Source organism: Marmota flaviventris, chromosome 1 (assembly GCF_047511675.1).
Source record: "Marmota flaviventris isolate mMarFla1 chromosome 1, mMarFla1.hap1, whole genome shotgun sequence".
Taxonomy (NCBI): domain Eukaryota; kingdom Metazoa; phylum Chordata; class Mammalia; order Rodentia; family Sciuridae; genus Marmota; species Marmota flaviventris.
Genome location: NC_092498.1, coordinates 160,801,524 through 160,816,455, shown reverse-complemented (window position 1 = coordinate 160,816,455; position 14,932 = coordinate 160,801,524). Strand labels below are relative to the sequence as shown.

General features: G+C 42.3%; 1 long non-coding RNA gene across 1 annotated transcript in view; it reads left to right on the top strand.

Moving 5' to 3' along the window:
* The window catches only part of LOC139707317 (uncharacterized), a 139,319-nt gene that overhangs the window by 67,088 nt on the left and 57,299 nt on the right, over positions 1-14,932 (top strand). The window contains exon 2 of the long non-coding RNA XR_011708985.1: positions 5,130-5,244. This is a non-coding gene — a long non-coding RNA (uncharacterized lncRNA). The remainder of the gene's footprint in view (positions 1-5,129; positions 5,245-14,932) is intronic.

The following is a 14,932-nucleotide window of genomic DNA, read 5'->3' as shown; positions in this document are numbered from 1 at the left end:
TCTCTTACTGGGCAGGAGCACCCATGTGAAAATTTACCCGCAGTTCAAAAAACTTTAGAGAAGGGAGCAGATGTTTTACCTAGGCAGGTCCTGTGGGTGGGTCAGAGGACTCTGTGGATGTAAAGGAAAATTCGTCATCAACCAAATAAGAGTATATACTCATTAGTGAATCAACTCATTAATTAAGCACATATTTATGGAACTCCTGCCATGTGTCACAGACTATCTTAGGCATTTGAGATATGTCAGTGAGTTTACATTCCAGGATGGGGAGAGGATAAACAATAAATCCAATCAGGAAGTTCTAATGTATGCTGGAAGGGGAGAAATGCATTGGAAAGCAGAAATGATGGATCAGGGACAAAGAATAGAAATGGAGAATTGTGACAGAGAAGGGCATTTCCACATACTTGTAAACATGCAAGAATTACTACAGGTGAAAGCTTCAAATGGTACCTACCATTTCTAAATTCTCCATAAATAAACTACATACATACTATATACTATATGCCTACACATGACATGTATACATGTGTACACACAAGCACTCTGACAGTTTGGTTACTTCCTTATATTAGTTAGGGCTATTGGGGTACAAGAGAGACACACCTTGCCCAATTTAAGCCAAGTATCAGAAGGGTGTGTCTTAGCTATTTTGCCTCTGTGACTAAAAGACTCAATCAGAACAATCGTAGAGGAGGAAGTTTATTTGGCTTCATGGTTTCAGAGGTCCCAGTCCATAGACAGCAGGCTCCATTCCTCGGGGCAGGAGGGGAATCATGGAGGAAGAGTGTGGTGGAGGGAAGCAGCTCACATGGTGATCAGGAAGCAGAGAGAGACTCCACTCTCCAGAGACAAATAGAAACCCCCAAAGCCACACCCCCAATGCCCCCTCCTCTAGCCACACCCACCTGCCTCCAGCCACCACCCAGTTAATCCCATCAGGGATCCATTCACTGGTTGGGTTAAGGCTCTCACAACCAAGTCATGTCTCCTCTGAACCTTCTTGCACTGTCTCACACGTGAGCTTTTGGGGGACACCTCACATCCAACCATAACAGGGAGGTACTAGCAGCCCTGATGAACTGAATTAAGAAACAGATACCTGCCAAGAACCCCTCCCCATCTCTACCTGCTGGGGACTAGGCAGGGTGGGAGGAGTAAAGGAAATCATCTCAGAAAAGAAAATGGGGGAAAGATGTTGCAGTAGATTTGAAAGACAGATGTGTTATGATCACAGTCTGACCTAGGTCAGTAGGATGGATTCAGTTTTAAAATGGAGTTATTGAAGAAGATGTTCCTTGTGCCAAATTCCAGCCACAATCCAATATGATGTCAACTTTAATTGGATGGGTGTGAGCTTAATGGCATCTAATGCACACAGTCAGTCAATAATGGACGATATATGTGAAGGCATGGCCCCTGTGCCTGGGGGTAGAGTGGACTACTATCTAGGTTTGTGTAAGCACATTCAGCAATGCTCACACATGACAATGTCACAGAAGGATACATTCTCAGAACTTGTTGCTATCATGAAGGGACTCATAACTCTACTGTGATTTCCTTATCTAAAATATTACCAAATTTTATTTGGAAATGGATAGTCTATAACCATGATCAAGGTAAATTTACTCTGGGAAATATGGAAGTGGATTCTGGATAATTAGGCAGTCTCTGATGAGACAGTTACTGACCCAAAGGTCGACCCTGGGTCACAGACAGACTGAAGCCAAACCATATATATGCTCATATTCTCATGGCTTAAGTGCACTCTTTTTTTTTTCCGGGGGGGGGGGGGCAGGTACCAGAGATTGAACTCAGAGGCACTTAACCACTGAGCCACATCCCCACCCCTCTTCGTGTTTTATTTAAAGCAGGGTCTCACTGAGTTGCTTCATGCCTCGCTTTTGCTGAGGCTGGCTTTGATCTGGAGATCCTCCTGCCTCAGCCTCTCTAGCTGCAGGGAACCCAGGAGTGTACCACTGCACCCAGCTATAGGAGCACTCTGAAATGAAATAAAACCAATGTTGGATAAAACCATTTTTCCTGCACTTGGCTTTGCTCTCTTTACTGCTTTAGCTGGGATGTGTCTACCCACTTAGTTCTGACACAAGAACTTGTCTACTTCCAGAGAGAAGCCTGACTCCTCAAAATGGAAGGTACTAGAGCTCTGTGGTCTGTGAAAACCAGCTGCAGCATGTCTGAGAGCAGAAGGACCGCTTCCCTGCCATTGACAAAACTGTCTCATGTGAGACATAACAATTAAGCCCATTATTAGTCTACTTAAAAGTAATTTGAACACTTGATTTGTCCTCTTGAATTTTCTTCCAATACATACTAAAGCTGAACTCTATTTGCCACACAACCTCATTTGCGTAATTGATTTCCAACCTGTGGGTACACGGACTCTCGTACCCTCATGGTGCATCTGTTTTGGGCAGAAATCTCATATGCTTCAACGAATCATGCATCCTTTGGATGCTCACATGATGTAGGTGTGCGGAGATTTAGAGGTGGGATTTGAGTCTAAGATATAAATGATTTGGTTTTAAATAGGGTAGGCCAGAAAGACTTATTTTGTTTTTATGACCAAATGGAATAGTAATATATTTGGACATAAGGAATTCACATTATGTCCCATTTTCGTCAGAGATCTTGGCGGGAAAGCCATAGCCAGATAAATCATTTTCTTTTCCCTTGTGATCTTGCTTAAGCAGGGAAGAGTCACTGATCAACAGTTGATTCTCCCAGGGATCCTCTGCTCAGGCTAAAGAGTCACAAGGTCACGAGTTCACAATGGGATCCTCTAATGTCAAGTGCTGAGAGACTTAAAGCTCTCAAATACACCCCTGCCCGTAGTACTCGAATAATTTTATAGGTACTATGAGAAGTTTAAATGCTCAGACATTTTATGTATGAGCCAGATATCTTAAATGTCTCTTGCACATATAGAGAATTAAGACCCAGATCTCCACCCCAACTCCTTAGAGATTACAGACATTACAGATTACATTCAGCAATGCTCACACATGACAATGTCACAGAAGGATACATTCTCAGAACTTGTCGCTATGTTGATAACAGGCAGTGTACTTTTTTTTTTTTTAGTATTGGGGATTGAGCTCAGGGGTGCTTTACCACTGAACTATACCTCTAGTATTTTTAATTTTTTGACACAATCTCACTAAATTGCTGAGGCTGGTCTCAGCTGCAATCCTCCTGACTCAGCCTCCACTGAGTCACTGGGATTACAGGTGAGCACCATCATCCCCAAGGTGGGGGGTAGCAGGCAGTGTTCTAAGAACTTCACATCTATACACTCATCTGAAATCTCACAATAATATATTGAGTAGATAGCCTTATTATCCTGATTTTGCAGATAAGGAAACAGGCACATAGATGTTAAATGACTCACCTTTCATCATCATGAAGCTAGCAAGTGGCATAGCTGGAATTTAATTTTTTTTTTTTTTTTTTTTTTTGGTACTGAGGATTGAACCCAGGGGTGCTTAAATACTGAGCCACATCCCCAGCCCTATTTTGTATTTTATTCAGAGATAGGATCTCGCTGAATTGCTAAGGGCCTTGCTAAGTTGCTGAGGCTGGCTTTGAACTCGTGATTCTCCTGTCTCAGCCTCCTGAGCTGCTGGGGTTACAGGCATATGTCACCATGCCAGGCACATACCTGGAATTTAAATGCATGCTGTTTTGCCCCACTGTGTGTGTGTTGGCCCCTTCCACACTAAACCTGCCGGTTTCAACACATGTATTTCTATTAATGTACATTTGAAACGGAAAGATAACCAACTACTATGGCTTTGGGGAATGTGAAAGTTTTCAGGGTTCAAGAGACCCATCTGGTACAGACAGGGTGCCCAGACATACCCATGATGGAGTCAACCTTCCAGAGATAGGATTTTTTAAAGTAATAGCACTTTAGAAGACTGTGTGGTATGATATTTTATGTTCTTAAAGTCAGCGCACTTATGCAAAATTGCAGATCTATTTTAAAAGCGTGGATTTATTCAGACGTTGGGAATAACTGTGAGGATGACTTCATTCTTTTCAGGGTCATAGAGCAGGTTTATGTTTTTCTCCACAATGGCAAAAAAAATTGAATGCTGTGTAAGAATCATTAAGTTTAGGATTTTAGTCTAAATTCGCTATTTTACAAATGAAGTATTAAAAGTCCAGATGGGTAAAGTAACTTGCTAAAGGTAATATGGTTAGGATTAACAGTGGGTAATAATGTTTTTTTTTTTTTTTTTTTTTTTTTAGCTGTTATTATGTTCTGTTCTAAGTATGGTCATGAGGCTTCTAATATTTAAATCGAATCACAACTTAGAAGGAAACATTATTGTTATTATCCCCATTCTACACATAAGTTAAGCTTAGAGAGAACATACCATTTGGGGGACTGAGGTCGAGTATCTGGTGAGAGTTTGAGTGGGGACTAGAATCCCAGTCTTTCTGATGTGCGCGCTCCAGATGTTCACTGCGCATGTGCAATGTTAGCAGTGAATTACCTACAAAGCAGGTCCCCCTCTGTATTTCCTTCAACGCTACCCAGCTTCGCATTGCTTCTGTTTGCTGAAATCCACTACCATGAAATAGAACTTCAGAAAGAAAAGGTGGGAGGTATTCAGGCTGGAGTTTACCCCCTGCAAAAGAAATCACTATTTGAAAGTTTCAGATTAAATGAAGTTCAAAGCTTCAAAACCATTAGCTTACCTGCAACAGTGGCAAGCGTTATTGATTGTAATTTGTTGAAAGAATGTCACCAGGAAACCAAAGGATCATTTTAACGGCACATAAATGCATAGATGTTTGGGGATACTGTGATGATGTTTTTCATCGTAAGATGAGGTCACCAGTGAGAGATGAGCAACTCTAATTTCACTTCTCTAAGAAGTCTCCTTCTCCGCCTCCTCTTACTCCACGCCCCCCTCCCACTCTCGTTTGTGTTTTTAATTTTCCCTGGGCACGGATAGTACTTCCATAACAAATCAGGTAAGTCTCATCAGAGAGGGGATCTCACAGCTTCCCTTGTCAATGTGGGCTTGATTAACTGCTCCCTGTTGGTGCTGAGAAAATGAAGCCAAGTAAATAGACTTCTGTTTCCTTTCCAGGTGAAGATGATGGCTGCTGCAGAAGTCATCCCTTAATTTGGTGGCTCTAAAGATGGACATTTTGCTGAAAAAAAAAAAAAAAAAAGTGGAACCCAGTGGCACCAAGCCGCCATGTGTAAGTAAGAACATAAATCCCAGGGAAGGTGTGATAATCACTTCCTGGGTTTGTTTCTCCTCTGGGTCCTATAGCCAAGTGTCATGATCTCCATTTCATGGAATCGGGGAACTAAGGTTCAGAGATGTTTACTTCTGTCCCTGGGGCCACATGCCATCAGGGAATGGAACCCAGACTAGCACCCAGTCTGCCTGGCTGTGAGTTCTTGACGCCCTTCCCAGGGGGGCAGGAGGAGAGCTGGCAATGTCAGAGGTCCTTGGAAGGTGCACCTCTCTGGGGAGAATCCTTTCCCCCATTACTTCAGTTGCCAGATGCTTCCTGTGTGATTAAATGATTGCATTAATTACGATTGAGGCAGTTGGCTAGTATATATCAAAAGTCCCATTCAGGTAGGGTACATTCCTTGTAGGCAGAGGGTGGAGCGTCCAATGGAGCATCATTTGGGTCTTATTTTTGGAGGGGGGTGCCAGGGATTGAACTCAGGGGCACTCAACCACTGAACCACATCCCCAGCCCTATTTGTATTTATTTCAAGACAGGGTCTCCCTGAGTTGCTTAGGGCCTTGTTAAGTTGCTGAAACTGACTTTGAGCTTGTGATCCTCCTGCCTCAGCCTCCTGAGCTGCTGGGGTTATAGGCATGCGCCACTGCGTCTGGCTGGTCTTCTTTTGAGAGGTCACTTGGACTCTTGGTCTGTACCCTGGCAGCCTGGACTTTGGGCATTAAAAAAAAAAATCACTCCTGTCATTAAGGGCTGTCCTATGGACCTTCTGGGCCATTCTCCCCATCAAGTGCATTATACTCAAAGGTACCATCTTCAGGTTGAAAGTAGAAATCTTATCATAAAACATCTTCACCCTCCAGCACCCAGATCTGTCACGGATCCAAGAACTCTTTGCTCCAATCATCAGAATGGGTTGGATGGTGTCTAATCATGAAAGGGACAGACTCCAAAATGGAGGCCACCCTCAGCATAGTATCCAGATGCCTTCCCTTGACCCCCAAGATCTTCTTCCATGTGCCTGCCCCTCATTCTCTACTTCCCTCAAAGTCACTGACACCTTAAGCCTTTCCTGTGCCTGAGATTTTCTTGGGTCTGGCACTGCTTGTTCTGTGTCAGCTGAAATGTCACCTCTTCAGAGCGCCCTTCCTTCCTATGGGCATGAACTTTGATGGGACCTTGTCATATCTCATTATCTCATTACAGCACTGTTTGCTGTCTGAATACCTGTGCTTGGTTCTCTTGTGACTCTCTCCATGGCCAACATGAGAGCTCTCTAGAAACAGACATGGTCTCTGGTCAAACTGAATTTTCTCAGTGTCTAGCACAGTGCCAGACATGGAGTAGGTGCTCAATAAACACTTGGAATTTTTAATCAGCAAAATCAAGGACATACATATGGATCATAAAACTGTCTTTTTTTTTGGCCATAGAATCTGAGTTAATAGGGGAAGGAATATATATAATGGAGAGGTTATTAGTGAATAATTTATTATTTGCTAGTATTTTTTTTTAAGTCTCAGCTGAATTCTCTGATTTCCATTAAGCATTGTCCGTAGGTTCCTTCTTTCCCATTCTGGTACCGATATCAACCACGAGCTACTTTTCCTGCCTTGACCCCTTCCCTCACCTCCCCAGGGCTTCCTAACCTCACCATATCTTCTTAGCTCAAAGAATTTCCATCTTTGAGGATGCCCTCCAGGTAAATCAGACTCTTTCCCGTGACTTGGGAGATGCTTTGTGATTCTGCCTGTGCCCAGAAGCTAGCTCCACTGTTCATCTTCATTCCATCTACACTCCAGCCAGAATCCTGGACTCCCCCCTCACTTGCCACTAGGCTTAGGTAGACGTTGGTCCCTCCGCTCCCAGTTCCACCCTTCAATTTGCCAAACTAACACCCCTATTCCTCTTGTGCTTTGAGACATTGGCGTTACGGCTTAGATGTGGTGGGACCCCCAAAAGCTCACAGGTGAGACAATGCAGGAGGGTTCAGAGGAGACATGACTGGGTTGTGAGAGCCTTAACCCAACCAGTGAATGGACCCCTGATGGGATTAACTGGGTGGTGGCTGGAGGCAGGTGGGTGTGGCTGGAGGAGGGGGCATTGGGGGCGTGGCTTTGGGGTCTCTATTTGTCTCTGGAGAGTGGAGTCTCTCTCTGCTTCCTGGTCACCATGTGAGCTGCTTCCCTCCACCACACTCTTCCTCCATGATGTCCTGCCTCCCTTCGAGCCCTGAGGAATGAGCCTGCTGTCTATGGACTGAGACCTCTGAAACCCTGAGCCCCCAGATAAACTTTTCCTTCTCTGCAGTTGTTCTGGTGGGTCTTTTGGTCACTACCTTCTGAACCTTCCCCACTCACCACACCTTCTCCTAACTGGGCTTCTCTACCATCTTACATTTTACCCATCATAATAGAAGAATTTGGTACCAAACCATCCTGTCTCTTAGGCACTGTGGAATCTTCAGCAAGTCATTTCATCATTGCTCTTAATTCCAGTTTATGCAATGGAGACTGGGCCTTGCAGGCAGAGTTCATGAACCATTATGTGTGAAAGCATTTGCTTTCTGTTGCTATCTGGTGGTGAGCAGGCTGGGCTTGGCAATGAATGTCTTCACCTTGCTCTTCACCTTCCCCTCCCTACAAATGCTTATTGACAATTCAGGGCTCTTGATGCAATATCTTTCATCATCTTTTGATTCAATATAGATGATTAATCTATAGATTAAGTCTTAGGATGTCAGCATAGCTTCCCAGGTTTTAATACTTCTTCAAACTGCCCGCCCCACACAACTAAGTCTAATACTACTCTCCTTTTTTCTTTTTTTTAAATGTTCTTTTTAGAGATCCATGACAATCGAGTGTATTTTGACCTATCACACATACATGGAGTCTAAGTTCCCATTCTTGTGGTTGAACATGATGTGGAGTTTTCCCTGGTCTTGTGTTCACATATGAACAGAGGAAACCCTCTTTTTAACCTGTAGCAAAACAAATGGATCACTCATGTGATTGGATGAATATTCACCAACTCTAGCAGAGGAGAGGTAAAGCCACTTTTTTTTTTCCCTGTGTTGATCATAGTCTAACCATAGACTTGGAGCTATCCAAGTAGTGTCTTTTCCTTAGTTGCCCTTAGAAAGCATATTATAGCATCTCTTTTCCAAAATTAAGATCCTGGCATTCAACAGATATCTATTGCAATTAAATGAACAGCATTTTTGAACCCTAGTGCATTTCCCACTGTCCAAAATGGCTCTTTCAGATCTTTTCTTCAATTTCCTACCCAACACCAGCCCACCCCTATCCCTCTTCAGCTGGTAACCCAGTGCTGTGGTTCAGATAGGGCCTGTCCCCCAAAGATTCGTGGGCTAAAGGATTGGCCTCCAGGGTGGCATGTGTTGAAGTGGCGGACCCTTCAAGAGGCAGGGCCTAGTGGGAGTGATTATGTCATGGCGGCCCACTCTCATGAATGGATAAATGGTGGTCGGCAGGAATGGGTTCAGGTAGGAATGGATTTGTTCCCAGGAAAGAGAGTACTATGGTACGGATCCTTAATGTTGCCCCCAAAGCTCTTGTTTTGAAAGCATAATCCCTAATACAGCCAGGTTCAGAGGTGGGGCTTCTAGGCAATGATTAGGTTATGAAAGCTGTAATCTTACCAGTGGGTTAATTAATTTGATGGATTAATAATTTTAATAGACTTCTGGGTGATAATTGTAGGTATATGGCGCATGGCTGGAGGAAGTAGGTCACTTGGGTGTACCCTTGGGGATTATATATTGTCCCTGGCTTTTCTCCCTCTCTCTCCCTCCCCTCCCACCCCCAACAAGTCCCTACCCCTCTCTCTCTCTCTCTCTCACTCTCTGCTTCCTGGCCACTCTGGGCTGAGCATCTTTCCTTCACCACACCCTTCCACCATCATGTTCTGCCTCAATAGGGCCCAGAGCAGGAGAGTTGGCTGACCATGGACCAATGAAACTATGAGCCAAAATAAACTCCTCTCACTGGTTTGTGCCACAGCAACTTAAGGTTGACTAACGCAGGGGGTGATTATAAAGAGAGTAGGTTGTTACCAAAAGAGTGAACCAGGTCCCTCCTCATTTCATTCTTCCTGTCTTATCATATTATCCCTCCTACACTCGACCCCTTCTCCTTCCATTTTCTGCATGTTGTGAGGCAGCAGGGGTTGTGGGCGGGGGTCCTCTCCAGGATGCTGGTTCTGTGCTATTTGGACCTTCCAGGCACCAAGAAACCTGTTTACTATGCAAATAAATATTTTAAAAGACAGTAGTGGGCAGACAGCAGATGCTACTGTAGTTCCCCACTGCCTGGTTTGCCTCCCGGATCAGACGGCATTTATCTTGTGTACTTTTTGACCGCTTAGCTGTCACTCAGGAATTAAAAAAATAAATAAAATACAATAACATGAAATGATGCTTTATGTGGCTTTAAAGGAAACTTGGAGACTTTTCATCAGCTGTCAAATTGTCTGAGAAGCTCACCGTGCCCAGAAATTGCTTGGGCCCTTCTCCCCTTTGTGTGTGATGACCAAGTGGCCTTGAAACCAACCCCCCAGGGAGTCTGAGCTCACAGAACCCGCCATTTAGAGTGTAACGTAAGAAGGTCATTGCTGGGAGCACCACTGTGCATGGTGGTACCTTTCAGTGGAGTGAAAACTTGAAAAATAGGGTGGTCTCAGCCAAGGGTCGGATTGCAGATCCCGATGCTTTATGTGTGGAGCAGGCCTGCAGACAAATACATAATCACAGAGGTATGTGATCTGGTCTGAAAACTGGGGCCAGATAGAATAACACGGGCAGAAAGCCTTCCACATACACACACGTCACCAAGAGCACTCTTATTTGTAAAAACCACATTAATGGAGAGCAGCTTCCTACCTCTGAAGTGATTTATAAATTAAAATAATTGCTTCTTTGAACTGTTCAGATATTAATTGACCTATCACTAATGTAAGTACAGTCTCCAATCCATCCAAACATTACCTAAACATTTTTATTCCCTTTATTCGGGAAATCCAAAAAAAAAAAAAAAAAAAATCCCACAAAAATAGACCCTTTGTTCTGGTGCCAAGGGTCATAAAGGAAAACCATCGTCTTTGATGACTTTGCAATTCCTATTCTATTTCTTCATGAAATTAATTCCAAGGGAAATGGTAAGTATTCTGAACCCTTCCCTCCCCACGTCCCCTGTTAACAAGTTCATCCCTGAGCACATGGATCCAGTCCTAGCTCAGATTTCTGGTAATGAGAGAAGGGCAGTTCATTATTTTTTCTTTTATTAACTTTAGCTTTGGGTACACACCCCAAAGCAGCTTAGATTTGGGGCGAGTGGTATTTCCTTCCTGGGTAAAACAAGGGAGAAACAAAATCTGGTCACAGTGGTTTGGGAGGCTGAGGCAGGAGGATGGTGAGTTCAAAGCCAGCCTCAGCATCTTAGTGAGACTCTGACTCTAAATAAAACATAAAAAGGGCTAGGGGTGGGGCTCAGTGGTTAGGCCCCTCTGGGTTTATGCGCAGATGGCAGATGTGCTTACCTTGTGATATGTCTCCTGGGCCCACTTGGTGAGGATGATTTTGACCTATTTTGAGAGGCAGAGAGAAACATGCAGTTAAGACAGGAATTCTAAGGCACTGGTTCTAAACCAGGGTGAATTTTACCTCCTATGAAATTCTCCAATGTCTGAAGAAACTTTTGGTCGTTCTGACTTGCAGGAAAGTACAGAAAGGGCTACTGACTATCTAACAAGTAGAGGCCAGGAAGCCCACTCAACCTTCTATAATGAAGACACAGCACCACCATCTCCTACCCCCGAGAAAACACAAAGTACCATCCAGTCCAAACATGAACAGTGCTGACCTTGAGAAAACCTGCCCTAGAGTTTTTAAAATTTGTTCTTTTTACATTTATGTGACAGTATAGACATGGAGTATAACTTATTCTAATTAGGATGCCATTCTTGTGGTTGTACATATTGTGAAGCTTCACTGGTCATGTGTTCATATGTGAACTTAGGAAAGTTCTGTCCCATTCATTCCAGTGTCTTTCCTGTTCCAATTCTTACTTCCTTCCCTCATCCCCCTTGTCTAATCCAATAAACCCGACCTTATTGTGTGTTAGCATCTGCATATCAGATAGAACATGTGGTCTTTGGTTTTGGGGGATTGGAATATTTCATGTTTCATGATAGTCTCCAGTTCCATCCATTTACCAGCAAATGCCATAATTTCATTGTTTTAATGGCTGAGTAATATTCCATTGTGTATATGTACCATATTTTTGTTATCCATTTAGAGTTTAATATACTTGAATTTATATCCAGTTTTGCTGCTTTGTGGCTATGGGTCCTTGGTATGCTCCTTGATCTCTTTGAGCCTCAAGTTTTTTTTCTGTCAAATATAATGCTCAAGTACCTACTTTGTTGGCATTTTATCAAGCCTGGAAGTTACAAGTGCTTAAAACATTTTGTTATTTCTCTTTTACTGTATCTTAAATAGCAATGCAAATAATCATGATTAGAGGGGGGACTTTCAACTTTAAAAATGTTTATATTTTTGCCAGGTGCTGTGGTGCACACCTATACTCCCAGTGGCTCAGAAGGTTGAGGCAGGAGGATTTCAAGTTCAAAGCCAGCCTTAGCAACTTAGCAAGGCTCTAAGCAACTCAGCAAGATCCTGTCTCAAAAAAAGTTAAAAATAAAAAGGGCTGGGGATGTAGCTCAGTGGTTAAGCACTCCTGGGTTCAGTCCCCAGTACCAAAAATTATTTTTAATATTACACACATTATGGAGTACAGCACAATAATTTGGTACATATATACAGTCCCAAATAATCCAATCAGGGTAATTAGCATTTCTACTTCCTCAAACATTTCTCATTTGTATGTGCTGGGAAACTTCAGACTGCTCTTTTCTAGCTGTTTTGCAACATGTCATAAATTGTTGTAGACCACAATTGTCCCTCTGTGCTAAAGAACACAAGAACTCCTTCCTCCTCTCTAACTGTACATTGGTAGCTGTTACCTGCATTCTCTCTGGTCTCCCCTTTTCAGTCTCTGGTGACCTTGATTCTGGTCTGTTCTTCTATGACATCAACATTTTTGGTTTCCACCAATGAGTGAGAATATGCAGGTATTTGTATCCTGTGCCTGACTTATTTTACTTAACACGATGTCCTCTCGTTTTCTCCATGCTCTGCAAATGACAGAGTTTTCTTCTTTTCTATGGTTGAATAATGTTTCATTGTGTAGACATACCACATTTTCTTCAATCACTCATCCCCCAATGGATACCTTACTTGACTCCTTATATTAGCTATTTTGCATCGTGTTATCATAACATGGGAGTGTAGGGTTCTCTTTGATATGATGGTTTCCTTTTCTTTTGGTATATACCCAGCAATGGGATTCTTACCCTATGGTAGTTCGAGTGGGTTTTTATGTTAGTTTTCCATACTGACAGAGCTAATGTATTACCAACGTACCATGGTATTAGAATTCACTACATCCTCAGCAGCACTTAGTATTATATTTGTCTTTTTCGATAATAGCCATTCTAACAGAGGTGAGATGACATTGCAACCTTTAAATTTCAATTCTAAAGCCAAGGTTTATTTTCTCTTTATATTAGTAACGAATGAAAGGATACAAACTGAATTTCAATCATATCTACAAAATAGAAGAATTTGGTAGTAATTGACTTGTCACTTAATGTGACTAATATTAATTTCAAAATGTCAAAGACCTATTCTGCTGCCATTTAGTACTAGATAAGGTTTGATTATTAATAAAATTGATTACAAATCAAATTTTCCACCATCTACACAGCTCCATGGTTGCTAAGATAGAAACACTTGCTTTACAGAAATATTTTCTTTAATTCAAATATTTTTTACTATTTGTCATACTAAACCATAAATAGTGAAAAAAACAAAACAAAACAAAAAAACCCCAAACAAACCTATTTACAATAGTTTTTAAACAAAACAAAATACAGGTTTTTCAGTGGCCAAAGACATTACTCCAAAATGCCCAAATAGAGTGGAACAAAATGGGAATATAAGTCATATTGTCATTTTTTTCCATAATTTATGACATTATTTAGCATAATAAATATATTTAAGTATATTTATTATACTTAAATAATGTCAGTTTAAGTATGTAAATCAGCAAATTATGACTTCTGTAGAAATGTTAATATTTTTGGGGGGTGTACTGGGGATTGAACCCAGGGGTGCTCTACCACTGAGCCCCATCCTTAGCCATATTTTGTATTGTATTTAGAGACAGGGTCTCACTGAGTTGCTTAGGGCCTTGCTAAGTTGCTGAGGCTGGCTTTGAACTTGAGATCCTCCTGCCTCAGCCTCCTGAGCCTCTGGGATTACATGTGTGCGCCACCATGCCCAGCTCAAAATTTATTTTTTATTTGATTAAAGAAATCAGTTTGGGCTTAGAACATGCTTATGCCCAAATTTTTCTGAAATTGCTATTTAAAATAAGAAGTATTTTGGTATCCCATAGAATTAATAATCTGTCAACTTTGAAGATTTTTCTCCCGGGACAGCTTGAGGTGTGGCAATCACAGTCTCCCAGCACTTCCAATGCTGCAACGGTACCAGTTGATTTAATGGGTTAAAGAGCATAGTCTTTTGATCATTCTAGAAATATTTCTGGAGTGCCAAGTACATGTTCCCACTGGGACGGGCACTGGGGACATATTCATGTTTGGAACATGCAAATGATCTGGAGGCTGTGCAGCTTGGTGAGGACTCAGAGCTCTGCACAGAGAGGTGACTTCACTTCTGGCTACTCAACTTGCAAGAATCATTTCTTTTTTATGTGTGTGGTACCGGGAATTGAGCCCGGGGAGGCGCCACTGAGCCACATCCCCTGCTCTTTTTTTCTCTTTTATTTAGAGACAGGGTCTTACTGAGTTGCTTAACCCTCCCTTGCTAAATTGCTGAGGCTGGCTTTGAACTTGCGACTCTCCTCCCTCAGCCTCCGGAGCCGCTGGGATTACAGGTGTTTATCACCACACCTGGCAGGAATGTTTCTTCAGGTGAAAACAGGGTGATGGAATCTTTCTCACAGGACTGTTGAGGGGATGGTAGTAAAGAACAGTGAGTTTGTTGTTCATTAAGAAAATTGCTCCAGCTGGGTGCTGTGCACTTAGCTTGATTGTCTCCAGTTCCACCCATTTACTGTCAAATGCCACAATTTCATTCTTTTTATGGTTCAGTAATATTCCATTGTGTATATGCACCACATATTCATTATCCATTTAGAGTTTAATGTGCTTGAATTCCTATCCAGTTTTGCTGCTTTGTGGCTGTGGGAACTTGGTATGCTCCTTGATCTCTTTGAGCCTCAAGTTTCTCTTCTGTCAAATATAATGGTCAAGTACCTACTTTGTTGGCATTTGATCAAGCCTGTTTTCAAATGTTTTAAAACATTTTGTTTTTTATCTTTTACTGTATTTTAAATTGCAATGCAAATAATCACGATTTGAGGGGGGACTATCAACTTTAAAAATGTTTATATTTTTGCCAGGTGCTGTGGTGCACACTAATACTCCCAGCAGCTCAGGAGGCTGAGGCAGGAGGATTGCAAGTTCAAAACCATCCTCAGCAACTTATCGAGGCCCTAAGCAACTTATTTAGAGATCCTGTCTC